Source organism: Corvus cornix, chromosome 2 (assembly GCF_000738735.6).
Source record: "Corvus cornix cornix isolate S_Up_H32 chromosome 2, ASM73873v5, whole genome shotgun sequence".
NCBI lineage: Eukaryota > Metazoa > Chordata > Aves > Passeriformes > Corvidae > Corvus > Corvus cornix.
Window position 1 is genome coordinate 116,599,998 of NC_046333.1, and position 24,225 is coordinate 116,624,222.

At 39.4% G+C, this 24,225-nt stretch overlaps 1 long non-coding RNA gene across 1 annotated transcript; it reads right to left on the minus strand.

The window, feature by feature from the left end:
• Nucleotides 1–987: 987 nt before the first annotated feature.
• Nucleotides 988–23,245, minus strand: LOC104690363. The gene is made up of 4 exons (XR_751966.4): nucleotides 23,162–23,245; nucleotides 5,632–5,693; nucleotides 4,355–4,434; nucleotides 988–4,215 (listed from the first exon to the last, which is right to left on the minus strand). It is a non-coding gene; the product is annotated as an uncharacterized LOC104690363 (long non-coding RNA).
• Between the last annotated feature and the right edge of the window lie 980 nt (nucleotides 23,246–24,225).

Here is a 24,225-nt window from a genome sequence, read left to right on the forward strand (position 1 = left end):
TTTCATGCTCTGAACATTTATATTCCAGATGTTTGTGATACAAAGTAACTAGCTACCACATAAAAGATGACTAGAGAAAGGAAGAATAGATTGCTGCTATTAATTTAAGGGGAAAAATATACATAATACATAAAAATTCACGTTCGTTGCTCCATCAAGCTAATTAACAGTCTCGTACAGGGATAAACCACTTTCCTCTAGGACTGCCATCTGAAGGATAGAAGAATATGGACTTTATTTTTTTTATGCTGCCTAAAAAACTGAAGAAGTGTTGACCAACAACATATGAAAGCAGTAAAAGCAGCAGATGACCATTCTTCTCATCACATCTTGGAGCTGGAGCTGTCCTAATCTCTTCTTCTTGAAATATAGAATCCTCTATGATGTCATAGAAGAAAACCAATTTCTTGTGGAGAATGGTGAATTATAAGCAGATTTTGTAGATCTACTCTGGGCTATTCTGATTGTTTTAGTACCCGTCTTTTTTTTTAAATTACAAATAACATTATTCAGACTCTGCCTGTTGAAACAGAGTATATGCTCCTGCTGCCCATGACACCAGCAATGGAAATATAGCCTAGAAATATTAAAAATTCCAAGACAACATTATTCTCACCACTTTGGTATAATAGAAAGTGAATTATTTTCAAGAAAAGTAGTCTGGTTGTACAGCCTTGCTTTTATCACTTTTTCTGTATGGTGTGATGGCATGGTCACACTCTGCTAAATATAGCTCTTATATGAAGGGGAAAACCAATCTTTCAGTTTTCACTGATCTGCAATAACCCATCCACCATTGAACTCTCTATTTCCTCTGAATGTGATGACATTATTATGCAGAAATCTAGCACTACTCTGGACAGGCTAAACCATAAAATGTGAATGTTGCTAAAATTGCCTTAGAATACATTTATTTTCAATTTATATAAAAATGTTACACTGAAAGTGTCGGGTGGATATATATAAAAAATTTCTAACAATCAGTGCTGATATAAAGCTCATGGGTTTTATTACACACAAATCACACATTCAAAAAGCAGGCTTTCAATGAAAGCTCTCAGTAGCTAGGAAATGTCAAAATTAGGATTGCCATTGTATGGTTTTGTGCACATATTTTTATTATTGTCCTTTATTATTGTCTTCAAATACAAAATAATTCCTTACATACTACCTACTTCATTCAACATGCAAAACGGTCTTAAGAAAAATGTAGTCAATATTCTGGGTTTGTTTTTCCCTTTTATTCTACAACATCAGGCCATCTTTGTTGCTAAAATGTAGATTTAAAGACAGAAGAACACATTTTTCTTTTCAGTCACACTCATTATATCCACAACTGAGTGACATATACATATTAATTAATTATTTCCAATATCCATTTATGAATATGTCAAATGGCACACTTTAGGAGCTGAAGAGTGGCATGACTATTATGCAAGAGCCAGAGTGGTTAACACATATGTGAAAACAAATGTTTCCAGTGATTAGCCAGCAGAATTTGAGACACAGAAAGATCAGACGTCCCACAGCACTAAACACCACATAACAGCCTATGTAATCTTACTGCCTTTAGCTGAAATTGCAAGTTCCTAATACTTTCCTTAATCAGATTCCCTGGTACTGTAGTAAAAATTAGGGATGAGCTGTAAAAACTCCAATTTGATGTGACTTTCTGATGTTTTATGGCTGTATGTCCTCTTGGTTGTGATCCTGAATTCCATCAAACTGACTGGGGTTAAGTCCTTCTTTAAGAAAGGAGTCTGAGATCCCAAGGAGGGAGCAGAGTATGGAAAACATGCTACCAGCTAACACTCATAATTTGGCTACAATTACAATGCTGATGCTATGCAGTTCAAAGGCAGGAGGTTTGTGGATGTCTGCCTGCAAGACATCCTTGGCACACAAGCTAAGATACAGTAGGAGAGGGTTCTCCAGGCTGTATTCAAGGGGTTTTGACTTCATTTGATCTGTTATTTTCTTGCAGTTCCCCATGGCAGTCACCAGACAACTACAACTGGTGAAAATATATTCCGCCAGGGCCGCCTTCATATGCAGCATTGCTCTGTTCCCAAACTGTTCCTGGACTTATACAAGGAAAGGGAGAACATTGCAGGAGATGAAAAGAGCAAAACCATAATAATAAATAGTAATAAATATTTATGTCACAATACTTATTGGAAAAGGAATTTTTAATAAAAGTTGCACAGAGAACCTTAATTTTCCAGTTTTCTCATGTCTGACTGTTGAATGTAAATGTAGGTAGAAGGCGTGAGCCCAGACTCACATCTCCTTTGAGCAATGAGTAGAGTGAGCCAGCCTCCAGCAAGAAATGGCTGACTTATTCTGGAGGTTACAGCTCATCATGAGCGGTGGCCAGCAGTCGATCTAGCCTGCCTGAATTTCTCAGGTCCCCTTCTAAACTTGTTTTAAGAACCATACCTTTTTGCATGAAAAGTATACCTTTTGTGTCTTTCAAAGTCCACTCTGACAATTTCATTTGGTGTTACTACTTGCACTGTCAGTTGTTTGTTATTGATCATCTCCATTCCACAAGTCTCACTTGTGCTGTAACCTATTTTTCCAAATTCTTTTTATTTTTATTTGCTTTCTAGCTATGCAAAAGACAATCCACATCTCTGCTTATTTTTGTTGTCTTCGTCTGGATCCTTGATAATTCTGTTATACCTTTTTCTTTTGCTTGGGCATTCATAGGACCCCGGAGTCCTTAAATTTAGAATAATGTAATCTTGAAATATTAATAGATGATTAATATACACTGGGACATAATTATGTATTCTGTTATGCTCCTAAATATTTTCCTAATTATTCTTCAGATTCTAGTTATATTTATAGACACTGCTGAATGCTAAGCTGTTGTTTTGAAGAACAGTTTACAGCTACAGAATCTCTTTCCAGAATGGTAGTAATTAAACTGATGGCCATCCTATACTAATACTTGTAGGTTATTTCTTTTCCTAGACTTCACATTCCACTTCTTAACATATCATTTCATCTAACTGTTTATAATCTACTTGTAAGTTTGAGTTCCTTGACAACTTCTCACAATCAGCTTTAGATTATCCCAAATAATTCTGGATCATTTTCAGATTTTTGTCTCCTTATCATTCAAGGAATATCCATTTATGAATATGTCAAATGGCACATTTTTCACATGTAGAATATGTTTGAGCTCCTTTCTTTCTGAAAACCAGCTACCCACTCCTACCATCTGTTTCTTATACTTTCACCTGAACCATATGCTCAGTGGCTCCTCTGTAGATGACTGATATATGAGTCATGACTTCTCCTTGCAAAGGCTAGGTTGGCTTTTTCCTAGTATATCATGTTTTTCTCTTTCATTACTCATTCTGTGAAATGGAATATTCCTACAGATTTGCTCTTACATAAATATAATTTATTGGTTTGGAATTGTCTGAGTTAATCTAGAAAATCTTAAAATTTTGGTGTCATATTTGCCACTTTCCATTCTTCAGGTAACTCAAGTCATTTAAATGACAGACTATTATTCACAGATAATAATTTATTAGTTGTTTATTTCAGTTGCTTAGGAATTCCTGATGGAAGCAGCCCTGTGGGCTTATGCTCTGGTAAAGTGTAGCTGTGGAGTAGGAATCTCTCTGGCCTCTTTCGCAATAAATGTTGACACAAGGAATTAATTTGGAGTGTATTTTTCTCCAATAGCATCACCTTAGTGAATGCTCCTTTCATAATTTGATTAACTGTTGAACCCACATATTTTATTGAAGACATTTCCTTCACAATTTAGAGAAAAAATTGTTCTAATATTTTTACCCTATTAGCTTTTCTCATGCTTGTTTTCACATGTGACCTCTTGAGCGTTTTTAAAAGAAGAGAATAGAGGAGAATCTTTCCTGTGGCAACAAGCAACAGAGGTGGAGAAAAACTTTGGAGATTTTAGCAGGGAGCAGATAGCAGCAAAGTTGTTCTTGCAGGTCCGCTGTGGAACTCTGAGATAACAGTTTGCCATTACTTTGCCATTTTTACCAGCAGCAGAACAGTAGTGAGACTCAGGACACTTGTGTTCACCCAGCCACGTGCAAATTGGGCAGTCTTTTCTTTCCCATTCCTCCCTCCTTTGACCTCTTCTTTGCCTTGACCTTGATCCTTATGTCAACTCATTTGAAATGTGTTGGTTGGCTTTTCCTAAGTTGCAACCTGAAGTCAACATTGAATCTATAAAATATCAGCCCAAAAGAGTTGGAAAATTTACAGTCAGTGAAAACAGATCTTTATAATTGAAAGCATGAAAGTGGCATAATAAGAGACAACATCACCTGTTCTGCCTAAAATAGCTACTGCTAAAGAAACTCACTTTCAGCTATGTGCTTTCAGGAGCATGGATAAGGGAGAACCACAGGGTGTCGATGGTACTATGGGGTTACGGCCTCCAAACTGTAAATGAAAGAAAATATTAATTATGTCATGCAAACAAAAACACATTACAAAATTCAACATTCTCATACCATTACTCCACAAGCATCTTCTGGAAAAGTTTTTCTCTTACAAAAGGCTTGCATAACTTACTTTCACTCACACTCTCTCTGCCTCCCTCTTGCAGAGCTTTACAGGAGCTTCACACTGGAAATCACTCCCCAACAACTTATTCATATGAATGCTATACTGTGTGCTACAAATGCTTGCCATGGGTCTTTTGGAAAGGACTGGTGCTTTCAGAGACCCAGCTTTCAGGGAGGTCTTCTGCAAAACCATGAAACTAATCTGAACCTTACACTTAGTTCAGGTTTCATTCTCTGACCTTGCATCACAGATCCTATGAATAAAACATTGTCCTTTCAGTGCAGTCTCAATAACTGGACATTTTCTGGGTCTGTGGATTTGTACAATGAGATATCTACTCCAATCTGTGTACATAATGCTCCAATGCCTGCCAGGAATGGCTGCAATATTGACGCCTTTCAATGTAGATCACATCATTCACGGAGCAGAGTTCAATAAAATGATACTGTAGTTAACAAGTTTTATAACACAAAGTTACTTTAAAACATGGAACTAATCAGGAGGAAGCCTGTTTATGCATGTCACAGTTACATGGAATTGTCAATAAATAAACAAAGATTTGCTTCACCTATTGTCATGTAGATCAAGTAAGTCATTAATCTAAACTAATGAAGCTTAAGATATTTGACAGGCAGTTTTTATGGAGCTCTTTCTTAATGATATGTTTGCTTTTCTTTATAACACCAAGAGAGACCATTATCTAGAAAGCAGTACATTATAGCCCAAAAGCCTTGAATCCACTGCTTCTCTCCTTATCCCTGGCTCACATTGTGTAGCATTTACACTTACATTTTCATAGAGCTCTCCTGGATGAATAGCTTTACTCAGAAATGAATAAAAAATCCAGGTAAGAAATGCAACAGGAAAATAATGTGCTCATTGCTTGATCTTTAATCAGTTATGTCATTAGATAGTTAGTTAGTTAAGGATTTTTGAACTGTCATGGAACACAAAAATGAAGTCTAAACTCAAACAATTTAACAATGCATATTCTTTTTAAATTTACCTTTGCTATGAGGAAGCACAGAATAAACCCACTAAGAATGTTTCAGAGAAAGCAAGTTCACACACCTTGTTGCAAATTTCCAGGAATAAGGTTACTGGATTCTCTTCATGGATTCACAAGTTTGATACTACAGAACAGAAAAATGAAAGGCAATCTGGTTTCATTTCTGTTTGAAAATGGTGAGAAATAATGCAAGAAGGCCAGCTATTAGCAGATCATCTCCATTTCCTCTTGTACAAGTTGCTCACACGTAAACACCTAGTGCCACTTCAGATGCAACAGGCTACGAGACACACATCCAGGAGAAGCAGCTGTGACACTGCTCTAAAGACAGACCTGTACTTGCACAGCATCTGGAAACCAGACCACATCTCCTACAGCATCTCAGATGGCACTAGATACTCCTGGTTTTGCTCCCAAATCAAGCACAGGATGCTTTCTGCATTCCTGTGCTTGAGTGAGGTTCTTCCAGAAGTCGATACTAAATCTTGCTTGGAAAGGAACAAAATCTTCCTTAAAAATTTTCATATTTCTCTTGGTAATCTATATCATAAATTGCCTTATTGTTAAAAAGTAATGCTGTATTTCTACTTTTACTTAAGTTATTTTAACTCCTAGTCATTATATTTTTCAGGGCTTTGCCAGAGTAAAGACCCTGATTGTCTTTCTCTTCCCCTGAAAATACTGAAATGTACTGAATATTTAGTACTTGCATGACTCTGAGACCACTTAATGTAATTTCATTCAAAAGAAAATATTGTCTCATTTTAGAGAAAATTTGACAAAATTTGTTTGGATTGATGTTATGACTTCCATTGATCCAGGTTGAACAAAAGCGATGTGACCATTTTGGAATAAGTATGTGTTAATATATATATATCCCATTTATTCTGGTAAGTTCTTGTCTAGTTTTAACCTTTAATTCAGTTTTGAGTGTTCATTTTGTAGCAAGAACTTGACACCTTCTGAGTCACTGTTCCTGGTGAGCTCTGAAGTAACTATGCTCAGCTGATGGTTGCTAACTTTGAAGAGTTCTGTACTCAGCTGACACCAGAAAACTGAAGTTTGAAATTTCTTGGTGAAATTTTTTCAGAACATTATAAAAATTTTTAAAAACACAGACACCAAAAACAAAACAAAAAAAAGTACAGTGTAAAACTCTCAAATGTAAACTTTCCAAATCAGTGGAAACCAATAAACTGTTGCATGGAATCTGAGAAGGCTAAAAAAGACTGAGACCTGAAATGCCCAGATCAAAACCAAAACTTCTGTGGGTGACAAAAACCTGCATTAATGACAGTGTTCAGAAGTTTGATGACTTTCTATGTGTGTAACTTTCCTGCTCTTCTTCTGCTGTATACTCTGTGTGTGTAAATATCTGTATAAGTTACCTAGTTGAGATTAACTCTTTACTTTGTTGATATAATCAAGGTTACCAGAAAAAATTTATTTCTGCAGTTGACTGAGTGGGAGACATAAAGGCAGGAGAGAGGCTCAGCATCTGGTTTATTAGCTAGGGCAATTCTTTTCTATATCTGGACAGGTGGACTTTGGTCTTCTGAAATGACTCCAAACAGTATCAGGCACAGCATTAAAAGACACAGATTTTAAAAGAGCTATTCCGCAGGCCAAGGAGAATTAGATGATCATGGACCCAATGTTTTGAGGAAATCATAGGAGACTCTTGTTCCCATAGAGGCCAGGAGGAAACAGGCTAAATGAAACACAACCAGAGCTAACTGAAGTGAAAGAAAAAAAAGAAAAAAAGGTGTTTGACTCCTAGCTTTCAAATGAAGAATACCTAATGAACTCATGTGGTTTTGCAACTTCCAGAAGAGCCCAACTAAAGAGAAATCATCACCTGCCTCTTTAATGACTGTGTAACTATGTCTCTGAACAGTTGCTGATGGTACCAAACTATTGCCCTGATACCAGTGGCATTCTGATTTAAGACATCAATATGTGGCTTCTTAAGAGGCCAAAAGCTGGAAGGAAATATCTTGTATATTACCTGAAGTAAAGTCTCAAAGGGACCCACACAGATTTTTTTCCATCAGAACAATTTTCTGATGGATCCTGCAGTTTTTGTAAATTAATATGTTTCAGGGGGCTGTTTCAATTAGATTTTATGTCTTCCAACCCCATTGAGAATTGTTTCAGGTTGCTTTGCCCAGATTAAAATATTTCACTGAACTAAGGAACCTAAAATATTTTATTTGAAAAGCTTCTTGAAATTGGCCTGATTTCTTTGTAACATTAAAAGTTTCTTGTGCCTGAGAATTGGCCTCTGCAGAACTACTTTTTTCCAGAAGCCAATACAACAAAGCTGGACAACAACGGGCAAAACCTCAGTGATATAATGCTGAGTGCATCGTGAAAAACCTAGTACCTCTGCAAACTTGAGACTTTATGGTTGGCTTGAGATTTTGACCATGGATGACTTTCAAGGACTTAGGCCACTGTCTGACAAAGAGTGAAGTACTCAGTTAACATCATGTGCGGGTGAATCCCAACATGTTCAGTTGCACGTGCATTACATCAGAATGGATACATGTGCTGGGGTGTTAAGGTTTTAGCACCATAAGTAACAGTACTCTTTCAGCAACCTCTTTCAGTCTGATGTAAACATGATGGTAGCCAAACACAGAATATCACAGATTTTCAGGCCTGAAGCAAGAACTCAGAAGAAGCTATTCTATACACTGAATCTACGTTATTACAGGAATTAGATTATATCCAGGGATCGTTGTTCAGTACTTATTATTCAAGAAATATCACCCAGATGCTAAGCCTGTACATTTACCTTTGTTAGGGAACCCCACATTATGAAAACTCCCTGCCCTTCAAACTATCCTCTAAAATATTTTAAAATTTGTCTTCCTGTTTTGTACCACAGAGAATTCTTTACTCTGGATACTTAGCTCCTAAAAAAAGAAGTAAAATATTATTATCAAGTCTCTTTTGCTAAGTATACAATCTGCTTCAGAACTGCTATAGGACTAATTCAAAGTAACTGAGATTTTCATTGCGTGTAAGCCATCTGAACACACCATCCTAACTCAAAATGGTTTTGTGAATCACTATAGCCAATCTGGCTGAGGTTTGTTCTCATTTGTAAATACTTGCTGCTGATGTCATTTAAACTGTTGTCAAATTCCCTTATGTATAAAGTATAAATATTGGTAGTTGTTCAGTATACATGTTATCTAATAGGTACTAAAGAAAACAAGCTCTGGATAGAAAGCGTTGGGTTGTTTCAAAACTTCCATAACTTTACAATAAGAGTGTTACTTTATTTTCTGGGATTAAAAAAATCTGTTCTGTTTACTACATAGCCATTTACATTCTGGCTTTGGATTTTCAAGAAGAATAAAAGTCTGTTTCCATTAGCACTAAAACCATAGAGAGACTTTCACCCTAGAAATGTCAGGCACCATTACTTTCTGTAGAGTCTGAAAGCACTGCATCTGTTGTTGTCAGAAATGGGCAACATGTCTATCCAGAGGAGAGCAATGAAGCCTGTGAAGAGAATTTGTTTAAAGCCAGGCAACGTTGTTTTTATAGATGGCAAGTATCAGCAGTAGTAAGAAAAATACCAAATTTCCCTTCCTTAAGAAAGAAACACATGATTAAAGAAACGACTTGAGTTATTTGTTTTGCAGGAAGAAAGAGTAAATGCTTTGTATGGTTGAGGCAGTGTGATTTCCAAAGTTTGCAGCACACTTCAGATACAATAGGTGAACGCAATATTGGTATGTGGTACTGCACTTCAAGGAGTATTTCAAACAACCAGTGTTGACTTAATTCTTTTTGTTATTGTTGTATACTCCAAAAAGCAATTTTTTCAGAAAGGTATTATGCTTAAGAAGCAGATGCTAAACTTAAATGTTCATGAGAAAGTACCAAATTAGTAAAACTCCAGAATTAGTAGAATGTGAACTTAACAATACATGTTTTCTTACTATTTACACAATTCTCATTCATGTAACAGACTCACCTTAACTTGGATAGAGATATTAACTTATCTAAGGCTTTGTAAAAGCAGTCTACATGCATTTTCTCAATAGACAGATGCTGCACATGAATGAAGTTTTATAGACCCTGTCTCAAAATAAGCTAATATGAAAGTATCATGTAAAAAATTATGTGGTCCAGCAACATACACCCTAAGTTCTGCCCTGATATTTAAACAGGTTTTAAAACACAGTATGTAACAATATAATACCATTTTCATTCTCATTTTTTGGGGTCAAAAACCCCACTGGTGTACATGGGACAGTTTTTATTTTTCACAGCTATTATTCCTATTATTATTATTATTACTATTAGATTATTTTATTTGCAGATTTTAGGTATAAAACCACATCTGTTGCAAGTACATCTGATGACAGTAATTGCCTTCAGGGTCATGATTTATATCAAAAATGATTTTTTTTCAAAACCGTTAAATTCATTCTCTTTAACTGAATTACAGATACTTCATTTTAAATATGGACTTTGCTTGAAAAATTCTTGTAACACAGCTCTGACTATCCACTCAATAGTTTTTATTAGTTTTGAGTTTAAAATAAACATAGTGAAATGAAATTCAGAAATTCGTAAAATGAAAGGGTAATGCCGAAAGACAAGACTCCCCTGAGAGTTCAAATAAAGATTTAACTTAATCTTTTCTCTTAGTCATTAAAGAGAGTATGATACAGTTCACAAGACCACGGCACTGGTAATCCAGTGTGAAAGACTCTCTGGATTGTGTCAGGAACATTCCTTGACAATCCCATGAACTCTTAATGTCTCTCTTTATGGTCTGTTGGGGAAAGAGAATGAGAATATAGAATCATAGAATTATATAGGTTGGAAAAATCCTTCCAGATCATCAAGTGGACACGCTCCAGCACCTCAGTGTCTTTTTTGAGGAGACCAAAACTGAACACGGCTTCAGCACCTCAGTCCTCTATTTCTGGTACAGGCCAGGATGCCAGTGACCTTCTTGGTCCCCTGGGCACACACTGGCTCATGTTCAGCCAGCTGTTGATGAGCACCCCCAGGTCCTTTTCCACTGGGCAGCTTTCCAGCCACTCTGCCCCCAGACTGTAGCACTTGGCCTTGCTGAACCTCATACACTTGGCCCATCTATCCAGCCTGTCCAGATCCATCTGCAGAGCCTTCCTGCACTCCAGCAGATCAGCACTCCCACCCAAGTTGGTGTTGCCTGCAAGCTGACTGAGGGTACACTCAATCCCCTTGTCCAGGTCATTAGTAAAGACATTAAACAGGACTGGCCCCAGTACTGAGCCCTAGGGAGCACCACTTGTGATTAGTTCCCAGCTGGATTCAACTCGTTCACCACCACTCTCTGGGCCTGATTTTTACCATCCAGCCAGATTTTTACCTAGCAGAGGTAACACCCATCCAAGCCATGGGCAGCCAGTTTCTCCAGTAAAATGCTATGGGAGGCAGTGCCAAAAGCTTTACAAAAGTCCAGGTAGACAACATCCATTCTTTCCCTCATCCACTAGATGGGTCACACTGTCATAGAAGGTTGGTCAAAAATAGGACCTGACTTTCCCAAACCTTGTTTTCTGGGTCTGATCCCCTTGTTGCTCTGCACATGCTGTGGGATGGCCCTCAAGATGGTCTGTTCCACCTTTCCTGACCTTCTCAAGCAATGAGGTCAGGCCGACAGGCCTGTAGTTTCCACCAGCTCCTTCAGTATCCTTGGATGAATCCCATCCATTCTGATGCAGACTTGTGGGTGTCAAATGTTGCAGCAGGTCACTGACCACTTCCCCTTGGATTATGAGGGCCTTATTCTGCTCCCCATCCCTGTCTTCCAGCTCAGGGGGCTGGGCAACCAGCAAAAAACTGGTCATATTAACAGGTCTTATTGCTGGTATTATTAAAGACTGAGGCAAAGAAACCATTAAGTATCTCAGCCTTTTCCTTATTCTTTGTCATGATATTTCCCCCCACAACCAAAAAAGAATGGAAATTCTCCTTAACCCATCTTTTGTTGTGGATGTATTTATAGAAACATTTTTCTTTTGCAGCACTATACACATTAATTCTAGCTGGGCTTTGGACCTTCTAGTATACTCCCTGCATAACTTCACAACCTGAGTTGTCTGCCCCTGCTTCCAAATATCATAAACTCTCCTTTTTACTCTGAATTCTAGGCAAATCTGTTCAGCCAGGATTTCTTCTTCCCTGCCATCTTGTCTTTTGGCACATGGGGACAGCGGGCTCCTTCACCTTTAGGATTTCCTTCTTGGAAAATGTCCAGCTTTCCTAGACTTCTTTGCCCTTCATGACTGCCTCCCAAGAACTCTCCTAATCAGTCTCCTAAACAGTCTAAACTCTGGAAGTCCAAGGTGACAGTTCTGCTGACCCCTCTCCTTACTTCTCCAAGAAGCAAAAACTCCATAATTTCATGATCACTGTGCAGCTGATGTCCTCCAACAATCACATCACCTAACAGTCCTTCTCCATTCACAAAAAGTGGGTCCAGTGAGCACCTTTCCTAGTTGGCTGCCTCAACAGCTGTGTCAGAAAGTTTTCTTCCACTCACTCCAGGCACCTCCTGGACTGTTTCCTGTCTTCTGTATTGTATTCTCAGCAGACATCCAGTAAGTTGAATATGCAGAGATTGGACCCACTACCTATATAGTAAAAGTTACATTTATTTCACAAGGCCTGGATTTTACTCACTGTGTCTAAAACCACTAGTAAAAGCTATTCAGGGCCTTGGGTAAGCATTGCTAAAAATTATGGAACTTCTCAGTAGGGTCATTTAACATAAAAACATGTCACAAATTCACAAGTGCATTCTGTGTTGAATGTATTATGGTAATTGAACTGTCATCATAGTGTTGTCAGTATGCATCTGTGTCTAATTGAAATACATTTCATTGCAGTTTAGCCATAAACAGTATGTGAAAAGTCTTTCTTGAAGGACTGGAGGGACTGGGGGATGGTTTCTGCAACTTTTTTGGGGGGAAGGGGGGGTGTTTGTTTATTAGTTTTTTTGGTTTGGTGTGATCTGTAAACAGGAACACCAGAAATGAGAAAATAGAATATTTAAATTAATAAAATTAGCCATATAGTCATGAATTTCAAGGAACTTTGGGGTTTAGCTGATTCTTAAATTGATTTTCCCAGCACTAATACTAGAATTGATCCAAGTAGGAAAAATTTACTTACAATTTTCCATTGTAGATCATTTAAAAAGAGTTGTGTAGTTTAGGCCTGAATACCACATGCAATAATTCATTGAACAGCAATCCATATGCTACACATCTCTGTTAATCTGTCAAGTGAAAATGCTAAACCAGGAACAGATGAGAATGCTAGATTTATTGTGACAATGTATTTTGGATTCCTTCTTTGCTTTTCTCACTTAAAAACTTCTACATTCTAGATATTATTCCTAGGTAAATACTTACTGATGACTTCCTGTTCTTTCCTGGTGAAAACTGGTCTGCTTTCACCCAGACTCTCAGCAGAGACTGTCCAAATTACCAGTTTAGTATTCACTATAGGACATTTTTTAAGTAATGCAATACCTAGTACTATCTCTAAAGAAACATAAATTAATTGAGTAGATGGTATATGTAAAGGTAAGTCTGCAGGGGAATAGATGAGAAAGTATCATATTGTTTTAAACTCTTGTTACAAGTTTAAGCTACAGAAAGGTGACATACCACCAGAAGAAATTTTTGGCTCATTCATGCAGCCAAAATTACTTAACTTTTAAATCTGAGTAAAAGCATGAGTATTGGTGGATTCACAACAGTGGTTGTATCTGGAAGAAGTTAGAAGGGCACACATGCATGTGTGTCTCTAGCGTGGGGCCCTAACCAGAGCGTTGGTTGTTGGCAGTCTGTGTGCGCTTTCTTTGCTGAGTTGGTTGAATTTAGGACACAGTCTAGGCTCGCACACTTGCCCACGAGCCTGAAAAGAGTCCTGGTGTTCCCAGTTTAGGTACAGACTGTGTGAATGCTATACCCCCAGTCATGATCACAAGCCAGTGTGGTCAAAATTTCTATTTTGTGAAGCTTATTTCTGGTTGTAATATGAAGGAAAAAAAACCAAACCAACACTAGTATTTTATCATCAAGCAGCTTCCTGTTCTTATATAAAGTTAATCTTGCTCTATGTGTGAAACAAAAAGGGTACGTGTCTGTCCTTGCAGCAGTTATCCAAGAAGTCTTCTCTTGCCTATCAGAAATCTGTAGGATCCTGCACGTCTTCCTCTCATGTGGCCAATGTTTGGCTTATACATTTTTGTTTAAAATGTAGTTCTTATTATTTTCAGCTTAGTCTCTGTTTAAGGAGACAGCAACATTCTAACTGAAGAGATAAACAGGATCTTCAGTGCTGGTCTTTCTGAACTGCTTGTCACCATGCAGTGAAATTCACAAGGCACATGTCGACGGCTTAGATTCCTCACTCAGCATTTCACTAAGCCATTCACTTATCAGGTACTGATATGCCTGATTAAGACCCACTGCAGTTCCTGTGATGACTTTTAGCCATACCTCCTCTTTTCCATCCATCAAGAGAGTGAAGCTGTACTTTCACAATCACCAGTTAGTTCCTTATCAGTCAGTCATGGCCGTGGGCCTTATTAATGCAAAATAATTCTCTCATCCTCTTGTCTCCTGACATCACTTTCTCCTCCAGTTTAATGGTGGGAAGCAATGAAGTAGCAGTACAGACATAGTGTGTGTCAGATAATCGTGGTAGCTACCAGGCAGCCAGATCATCAGACCTTTCACAGAAGGAAACAGAATTACTGATAAGAGAAGGCTTATATCAGATGAAGATGCTTTGTCTAGAAGAATCAAAATGAGCTTTTACAGGTTAGGAAGAAAGATAGCTGATGAAAGTACACAATAGAGAACATCTATAAGCCTGATGAGGAATATAAATAAAAAACAAACAAATAATGACACCAAATGTCAAGATTTATACACAAATTGTTAGCAGCTTTATGAAGCCTACCTATGTGGTGATATTGGAATATTGCTGTATATCCATTCCACAGCCATTTTTCTTGACTTTTTTTTCAAATAGATAAATCTCTTTTCCTGACTCTTAGCAGTACAGGCATACTTAAATATTGGCTGTTACTAGAAATAGATATTTCTGGATAAAAAAACAAGACAACAGAATATTAAATTCCATTTCAAACACTCATAAATTAGAAAATGCTGAAATTAAGTCTACTAGGTAGTGGTTCTGAGTCCATTCACTAAAATTAATCACATAAGCACATAATACTCAATTTTAAAACAGTGTTTTTAATGTGCATGATGTACACACACACAATAAAAAAAAATCTTTTCTGCTGTTCATATTTTAGGATACTGAATGAATTTGGTATAGAGAATGTCCATATTTTTATGAGTATTACAACTTTGATATTTTCATGGATATTTTAGCATCCAGGTCTTCTAGTAATGTCATGGTTTAATATAGTTTGGGTTTTTAGTAAAGGGGCCTTCAGCCACAGAAGTGATTCTCTTGCAAAGAGGTGCTTACAGCTTCCTCTATGACCTGACAGAACCAATCAATTGGCTAGTTTGAATACTTTGGCAACTTTTTAAGCCACTTAAGAAGCTTGACATGCCTCTGTGATCCACATTTAAGAACGAACAGAGCCCGGGAAAGCTCTCTTGTCTTCTGGCTTTCGAACAGGTAGTGGGGGGCCCTGCAGGCGGCCCAGCGGGGCCGGGCCGAGGCACGGCCCTGTTCCACCTGCGGCCCCCCACGGCCCTGCTCCCTGCGGGCAGCTCCTGCTCCGTGCGGGCAGCCCCTGCTCCGTGCGGGCAGCCCCTGCTCCCTGCGGGCAGCCCCTGCTCCGTGAAGGCAGCCCCTGCTCCGTGCGGGCAGCCCCTGCTCCGTGCGGGCAGCTCCTGCTCCGTGCGGGCAGCCCCGGCTCCCTGCGGGCAGCTCCTGCTCCGTGCGGGCAGCCCCTGCTCCGTGCGGGCAGCCCCTGCTCCGTGCGGGCAGCTCCTGCTCCGTGCGGGCAGCCCCTGCTCCGTGCGGGCAGCCCCTGCTCCGTGCGGGCAGCCCCTGCTCCCTGCGGGCAGCCCCTGCTCCCTGCGGGCAGCCTCTGGTGCAGTCGGGGCTCATCCGGGGCTGCTGCCCCCTGCCCGGCAAAGATGATGTGACCAACAGCGATAAGCGAATTCCAGCTGTGGGGCCGGGTGAGAGTAAACCTTTAGTGCTGTAAGTTTCCTCCAGAACAGATGAAGCCGCAGACATCAATCCTCTCCTGAGTCAGAGGAAGAGGAAAGGTGGAGGCAAGTGAAGAAAACACCACAGAGACACCAAAGTCAGTAAAGAAAGAAGAGCTGAAACCCTGAGGGAGGAGAAAGAGGAGATGCTTCAAGCTTAGAAGCTGAAATTCTGTTGTAAAACTATGGTGGTGATGGACTATGATACATCAGAGTACCCATTGTAATTTCATGAAAGCATGGGGGGGGTGAAGAATTCAAACTGCAATTGTGAGGAGAAGTATCTGTGCTGAAATAAGCAAATAACTGTAATTGTGAGCAAAAGTACTTGTGCTGAAATAAGCAAATGACTGTAGCTGTAATTTGATGAGGACCCTTGCTCCCAGGGAAGGAGAAGACCTCTGTTCCTAGAGATGAAAGTGATGAGGACCCTTACTCCCAGGGGAGGAGGAGGGCCTCTATTCTTAGAGATGAAGATGCTCCCAGAGATGAGTGAAGAGAACCTTTGCTTCTGAACAGCTCATCTTTAAAATGGTACCCCAGTAGGTCAAGATTGGACCCTCGAAAGCAGTTGTGGGAAAAGTAAGTTAGGGGAAGAGACTCTCACATGGGAGCAGAGAACCAACCCGGGCGGCTGTCTTGCTGTGATATTGAAGCCAAGAGATAACTGTTTCTTGTGGAGATGTCTCCATAGCATGAGCAAGAGAGACTCCTCTCCCTAAGTGAACTGAAAAAAGGGTTATTATAGAAGTGGTAAACTGACTGGACATCTCAAGGGTTGTCTTTTTACATTGTCAGTGGGAGAAGGGAGAAAGGTGGGGGGAGGAGAAGTGTTCTAAAGGTTTTGTCTGACTTTTTTTCTTTCTTTTAGGTCTGTTAATAAACTTCTTTATAGTCTTTTAAGTTTTGTGCCTGCTTTGCTTTCTCCTAATTCTTATCTCACAGAAGGAAAATAAGTAAGTAATGGATATTTTGAACCAAACCACTACATTCTAATTGTGTTTCTGCCCGGTTAACGAACTGAATCCGCTACAAGTAATCACATTATATCTTGCACTACTTTATTCATACCCTATTTTCAGGACATGACACACTAGAGCAGTCCATTACCGAAAGATCCTACCCAGTAGGAAGGACTCACTCTGGAGCAGTTCTTGAAGGACAGCAGCCCATAGGATGGATGCATATTGGAGAAGCTGGTGGAAGAGTGTATCCTGTTGGTGATTAGACTATAGCTCATGGAAGGGCCCCCATGCTGGAGGAGGGGAAGAGTATGAGAAAGAAGGAGCAGCAAAGAAGAAAATGATTTTTGAACTGATGGCAACCCCCATTCTCAACCCTCCAGTGCCACTTAAGGGCAGAAAGAGGCAGCAGTATTGTGTGTGAAGTTGAGACTGGGAAGATGGTAGGTGAAGAAGGGTGGCACAGGTGAAAAGTGGGTTTAGTTTTGGTTTTATCCAGCTCTGGTTTTAGTTGTTAATAAATCAAATCATTTTGCAAAGTCAAGTATGTTTTGCCCAAGACAGTAAATGGGGAGTGATGTCCCTCTCCTTATCTCAGTCCATGGACTATTTCTGCCCCTGCTGAGGAGGTAGAAGTGATCAAGCAGTCTGGTTGGCACCTGGTGGCAACAAACCAAGAGAACAGCAGATTGCTGCTCAAAATGAAAGGGCAACAGATTGTCACTAAAAGTAAATAGGTCAATAGATCTAGCTAAGCCTGATAATCCTCCATCTAATTCGGTGAGTTTCACTAATTGATTTCCTTTAACTTTTTTTTTCTGGTCATGATTTAACACATTGAACAAAACATTTATGTTTGTACACTTTAACTACTAGATCACCTAATGGCATGACCCCCAGTGCCAGCTTGGAGGAATCAGCAGAAGACATCTGCATCAGCTCACAGGGTCTTGGGCTACAGGATTAGACAAATGATAGCAGGCTGCATAAACTTCCCTTAGGAAAGATTTAGGACAGCTGATCCCTTTGAGGAGGTGCGAAGATGATCTCAGGAGCTTATTTTCCACTGTTTCCTAAGATTTTGGGAAATCTAGTGATAACATCCATTTCCATGAAACAATGGATATGTGGTTTTAGAAGGTCAGTGAAAGCCTAGAAGTGAAGATATCATCACTGGTGAATGATATGTCTACTGAAAATCTAATCTGTAGCCAGCCTGCAACTCTCCAGCTCTTCTAAGTGAATATTTTTATTTAATTTTAGCTACATTTTACTTTCAAAACTCAATTCGCTCACAGTTAAGTAGCTCACATTCTAGGTTTGTAAATAGCTTGTCTGGTAAATGCAGGAGAGATGCTGGCAGCAAGCATCCACCTTCAATGTTTTGATTAGTTCTGCTTGGCTTGTATCATCAGTTGACTGAATGTGTGATTGTGCACATTAGATGGAGTAATGTCTTTATGGTGACTTGGCAATAATTTAACCACTACATTGTACCCCAAACTCCATCTTTCTCAGACAAATAGAACGAATCTGTCATTAACCATCCGGAGTAGGAGGGAATGATTACTGCGTACATATAATTCATAGAAAGACATAATAACACACTTTTAATATGCTTCAAGTTGAACTTGCAAATGAACATCCTGCTGTGGAAAAAACTTATGCAGATGTGTTGGTTTTCCGGAAGCATTGCTGTTCAAAAGTGTTCAAAGTCTGTTGGATCTTGTAGATACTCAGAGTCTCTAAATCAGGCCCCACTTACTGTGATATCAGTAGAGGGAAGGAGAGGATGAATTCTGTGTGTTTGCCTGCAAAGCATGCAGAGCTATTTGGTCACTTGTAAAATACTGGGATTTTTTTCAAGAGATAGACTAGTTCCTCAAAAACTGCTGTGCAGAGCAAGACAGACCATGACTTCTGGTATGTCACAGCAATCAGAACATGACTTTTAGTATTGCTCTGTGCTGAAATGCTGTACAAAAAAGAAATTGTGGGTAAAGTATGATATTTTTATGATATTTATGTGTTGGCCTAGTGAAACATTAAAGGTCCCTTCCAACCAAGCCATTCTGTGATTCTATGATTTCAGAAGGGTATTCACAGTTTTTCGGACCTCCTCTGCAGACAAACCCTCAGCTTGAGTCTGGAAGGTATGCTGGTTCCAGGAAATCAGGCAAGCAGGTATAGTGACTCTATGTCACTGAGCCACCTGTTTTGTATCTGAGCTGCAGTGCTCACCTCTGAGCTATCTGATCACCAAATGAGGAGAGGAAGGAAGCCTCTCCAAAACCAGGAGATTAATTTGCTGTATGGGGAGACTGACATCTCAAATTTGATATGTAAGTAGGGTAGTGAGTTTGGTCCTGCCTCTTTCTTGCTTTCCCTCATGATTACTTGCATTCTCAGGCCATAATTAAAACACTGGTTGCAATAACTTGGGGTCCATAGAGTACTGGTCCAAATGCAGAAATTATTTTCTTTGAGATATATCAAGTGTTCATTCTAAAGACTTAGTACTGAAAGGACTATTCATTCTCTATATCAGGTTAAACTTACCTGGCCCATCTTTCATCTGCCTGCTGAGTTTATTAACATTTCATAATAACTGAAAAAGAGCTTATTTAATCAATTTGGTTAGAATTCGCCACAAAAGATTTAAACTTTTCTTACCCTTCCTTTTTGAGCCATTATGACAAAACAAGACAGATGAGTACGAGAAAAATGCATCAATATTTTTATTAATCTTTTAAAAGACAATGGTCTTCAAAAATCTTTGGAGTCTCTATAGCATCTATAGCTATTCAGTCACTGTGTGTAGGTGGGCTCCCAGGCTGTGCACAGGCTTGTTGAAGACATACAGACAGTACCTGTGCTTCACAATTCTCCTGTGTGTATTTGCCTGCAGGATTGGCACTGTGTCTCATATCTTTGAGAAATGCAAATGTTTTGGGGGGGGGGGGGGGGGGGGGAAGGAAAAAAAAAAAGGAAGGGTAAGTTGTTGCTTTAAAACTTTCGAATCTGGCAGCAGTATAATAAAATATTTCCATCTTTGTCAGTGTTCATTTTAATGCATTTTTGGAGATGTGGCAGCAAATTGCAGTCAGAGAGATCAGTAGAGTTGGAAATATTTAATTTTCAGAAAGTGGAAGTACTGGGCTCCCATGGAGTCCTAAAGCCTGAAGCTGATATATAGGCCCCAAATTTGCTTTCATTTAAGTCATTGGCAAAATTCCCATTGACTTCAAGTGAAGTAGCATTGGCCCAGTTTCAAAAAGGGAGTATTATTAGGTTTAACATTTTAAACCCACAAACATAAAGAGCAGTCTTAACATTATCGCGATTGAGCATTTTATTTTCAAATGCATTTGACAGTATAGTCAAACAAAGAAATGTAGCTTATCTTTTAAACTTTCAAATTGCTAGGTTGAGCAAAATGGGAACTGCTTTCAATTAAATAATGCATTGAAAAGTATTGGAACAGAATTGTCTTTGACAGAAGAGAAATACTGTATTTATCTCATTGTAGTCCATTCACTGGTTTATGGCTCCAGAATCCTCAAGCAAATATCATAAATCCACATGATGTCCTTGCTTGTTCTAGCAGATGTTGCATTTGGGTCTCAGAGTTAGCTGAAAGATGTGTTAAAACTCATGTAACCAGGCAGCTTCCTGTCAGCCCCCCATCTGAGAAGTCTCAGAACTTCTAGAGACTACAGTGGGATTTTGGATAAAGTTACACATCAGAAATTGGCTCCAGATTTGTCCACTAAAGAGGAGAAGACCATATGAAGTACAGCTGAAATCTCCCACAACAAGCAAATAAAAAATTCTTTTGAAATTTCTGACATTACAGTCGTGAGAAAAATTCAGTTTTGGGGGCATGTGTGCAAACACCAGAGCTAAGAGTGTTGCCAGAATGAAAGGCTGCTCTAACCAGCTCTGTCTGGCACTATTCACTGAGTGATGGAGTTTCTCAGGCATTGTCCTACCTGTTGCATCTTGGGGGGTTGTCTACTCAGTTGCACAAGTGACAACACCTTGTGGCAGACACCGTGCTAAAAACAAAAGGGCAAAAGAGTGCATGTGCCAGGTGCCCCTGAGGACAGGGAATTGGATCCTCTTTTGGGTGTAGGGACAGTTCAGCAGGAGAGAGGAGGGGGCTGCAGGAATCCTGAGCCCTGCTTGAAGGCTGCTCTGGAGGCTGTGCTTCTTTGAGGCTCAGACTCCATAGGTGTGGGACTGCACAGCTGCATCAGTGGTAGCAGCAAGCAGCAATGACTTCATCACAAGGAAAGGCTTGACTAGACCAGGTGTGCCTGTATCTCCAGGCTCTTCATAGATAGGACTCTCAGAAGCAACTTCTTCCCCGGTCTGCCCTGTGGAGCCTCTGATGTCTATTTATCTAGTGTCTCCAGCTGCAATGACTTGCTTGGGGTACAGCTGGGTTCAGAGGTTCCTGTATCCAGAGGATGCCTTCCCCCCTACACGAGCATGCTGGAATCTGTGAGTGAATGGGCTTCTGAGGAGTCAGTCAGTCAGGCTCCAACCAAAAATATACTAATATTTGAACTGTTCTCCTCCTCTATGCCTCAGATGTTGATTGGGTTTTGTTTGCTCAGGTGTGTATAAGATTTCTATGATGTGTTTGATTTCCTTTTCTGCTATTGAAATAGAGGAAACAGAAAATTCAAAGACAGTTAAGAGTAGGAATGTTATATCCTAACTGTTTAGAGCTAAGGGATTTCAGAGAAAGTACTGTGAGAAGCTTTAGATGGTGGCTTGCATACTGCATGGGCCAAAGTGCGAGCGCCACTTGGGCTGCCAAAGGCTAACATTTTCCTCTCTTTATGCTTTCACAGAGATGGGGGAGGAATGACCTTCCACTTTCAGAAAAAGTGATCAGGCATTTGATGTCTTACAGGTCTGCCAGGGGCTGCAGCAGTCATGGACAGATACTTAACACTGGCCATGAGAATACAAGAGTATGAAAAAGTCCTCAGAATTTTCTTGTTTGCCATTAGGAAGAAGTAAAGTAAGTAAAAAGTTGTCTTATCTTATAATTGGATGATCAATAAACAAATTTACTGCAACATTCAAGCTTCCCAGCTCTTGCAAGGGGAGTTCAAATGGACAGGATTAAGTGGATAGTGATAGTAACAATAACTGAAAAAGTGTATGATTGGTTAAAAAATGAACCATAGTACACTGACAGCTGAAAGAAGATGATTGTATTTACAATATGGAAGATGAATCTGTTCATCCACTGCTCTCTACTACAGCAATTGCAGATGTTGCAAACACTGTAACTGAAGGGAAATTATTCTGCTATTTTTTATACTGACAAGCCCATTCAAATAAACAATAACTGCAATTTACTGTGTATCCAGAATAATTCTTCTCAGAAGACTTCAACAGAGACCAGTGAATCTTTCCTTAATCCATCTGTTTTCATGTTTGTTTATCATAATACCGAGGGGTCATGTACTGAGTAAACAGGTTGTTTTAGAAAGTTAATAACTCCTGAGTTATTAGATGAGACTTGGTGCCTAAACAAACACAGAGACATAAATGAGTTGGTTCCGGGATGGGACCATGACTATATAACTCAGTTTATCCATGAAAGATAAAACTCCTGCAAAGAGTTATCTTTATTACAGAGTGTGATGACAAATAATTTTAAAATACATTTGTCAAGGCTTGGTTCTCTTCCACCAAATGGGATGTTTTTCCACTTAACCAGACACTGAATTGTCAGAGTCAGACCATTAATGAAGTCTGAAAATAATTAATGCAGAATGAGTATTCTTGAATGTTTCACAACATTATACACTTTTAGAACATACATTTTGAAGTATACCTGTGGCTTCCTAGAAGTATTCAGTGCCTGTAGTAAGGGGGATAATGCCAGGGTGAGATCAACTTCTTTTTTTTCAGTTAAAATTATATACTTTCTTGTTGACACAGAGTGTAACCACTAAGAAATCTTTGACAACTGTCTTTGAGAAGATTACAGATGTTTCCCTAAAACACCAGTTTTAAATGCTGTCTCATTATCTACCATTCTTTTTTATAGCAACCATTTTTCAAACAGCTTTTGAGTCATGCCTCACTCCAGTAGCCATTGTCTCTTTGAACACTCTATTCTGCCTGGTGTCTAAATTGCCAACTACCCCAGATCTAGAAGATGAATTACAGCAATGAAAAATATTCAAACATCAAAATGGCTGCTGTCTTTGATAGAAACTGCTTTAAATACTGGAAGTGGCCTAGGTTAGACATTCCCACTATTAGCAATGCATTAGAGAAATCAGAAATGCATTTATCATTTAATATGTTAGATATTACAGAGCTGGGATAAATGCATCAGAAAATACAGTGCATAACTTCCTTACCTCTCTCTCTCCATTCTCTTTTTCAAGAACTGTTGTTTACACTGATATTTCCCGTGTTGATACAGAAGTTATGCTACCTCTGCTGGTAAATCTAGCTATTTTAATCTGTTTGTGTGTTTATGTGTTGATACAGCAAAAAATGTGCTTGGTACATCCTCTGGTGGCAACACTTGGAAACATCAGTCGGGTGTGCAAAAAACTGACTCCAGTTTCTGCCTTTGTGAATTAGAGCTGCTTTTTCCCTGTTCAGGCAGAGGAAACTTAGTGGGCAAGAGTGTCCAAGAGGTGATTCTGGAGGGCAGAACACCTTCACTCCAGGCTGGGCTGCCCCAGGACAGGGTCACAGAGCTGTTCAACACAAGAGTTCAGAGGGCTTATGGCACGATAATCTTTTTCACCCCTCCATGCCATCCTGCCACCTCAAACTGTTCTTTTAATGGAAGAGAAACAAAATTGATGAAGAGGTAGGTTGTGGGGTTTTTCTCATGCCCAAGGGAACTGCAGCAGCCCTTTCGAAGCACTGGCATTCAGACCAGGTGGTAAAACCCCATGCCAAGGAGGATGGTACAGGTTACTCTCTGTATTTAATGCAGCACTATTGAAGCAGTTTCCACTGGGATGGATGAGGCTGGCTGAGCAGAATGGGAGATCTTGGCCCTTGAGAACCATTACCATGAGGTCCTCTCTCTCTGCTTCTTCTTCCCACATCACTCAGGCAAAACTCCTCACCATTAGAAGTCAGTGAACTGCCTGATGTCACTTATGGATTAATAATGTACACAAGAAAAGAAGAAAAAGCTATGAAATAGGTGTGAAATTTTATTAATTTAAAATTGGCTAGCACATGATCCTTTGAGGAGCATGTGTAAATAGCTCCTTTTCTGATCATGAGGTTTTATCCAAAGCACAGTTATTTGCTTTTCTTCCTTTTTACCCTTTCAACTTCAGGAGATGGACAACATACAAGAGGTTTCACTGTTCTACTTTTCCCTCCAACAACAAAAGGGGATTAGTTACTGTTTAATCAGCTGCTGTAGTACCAAGACTTATTGATGAGGCCCATG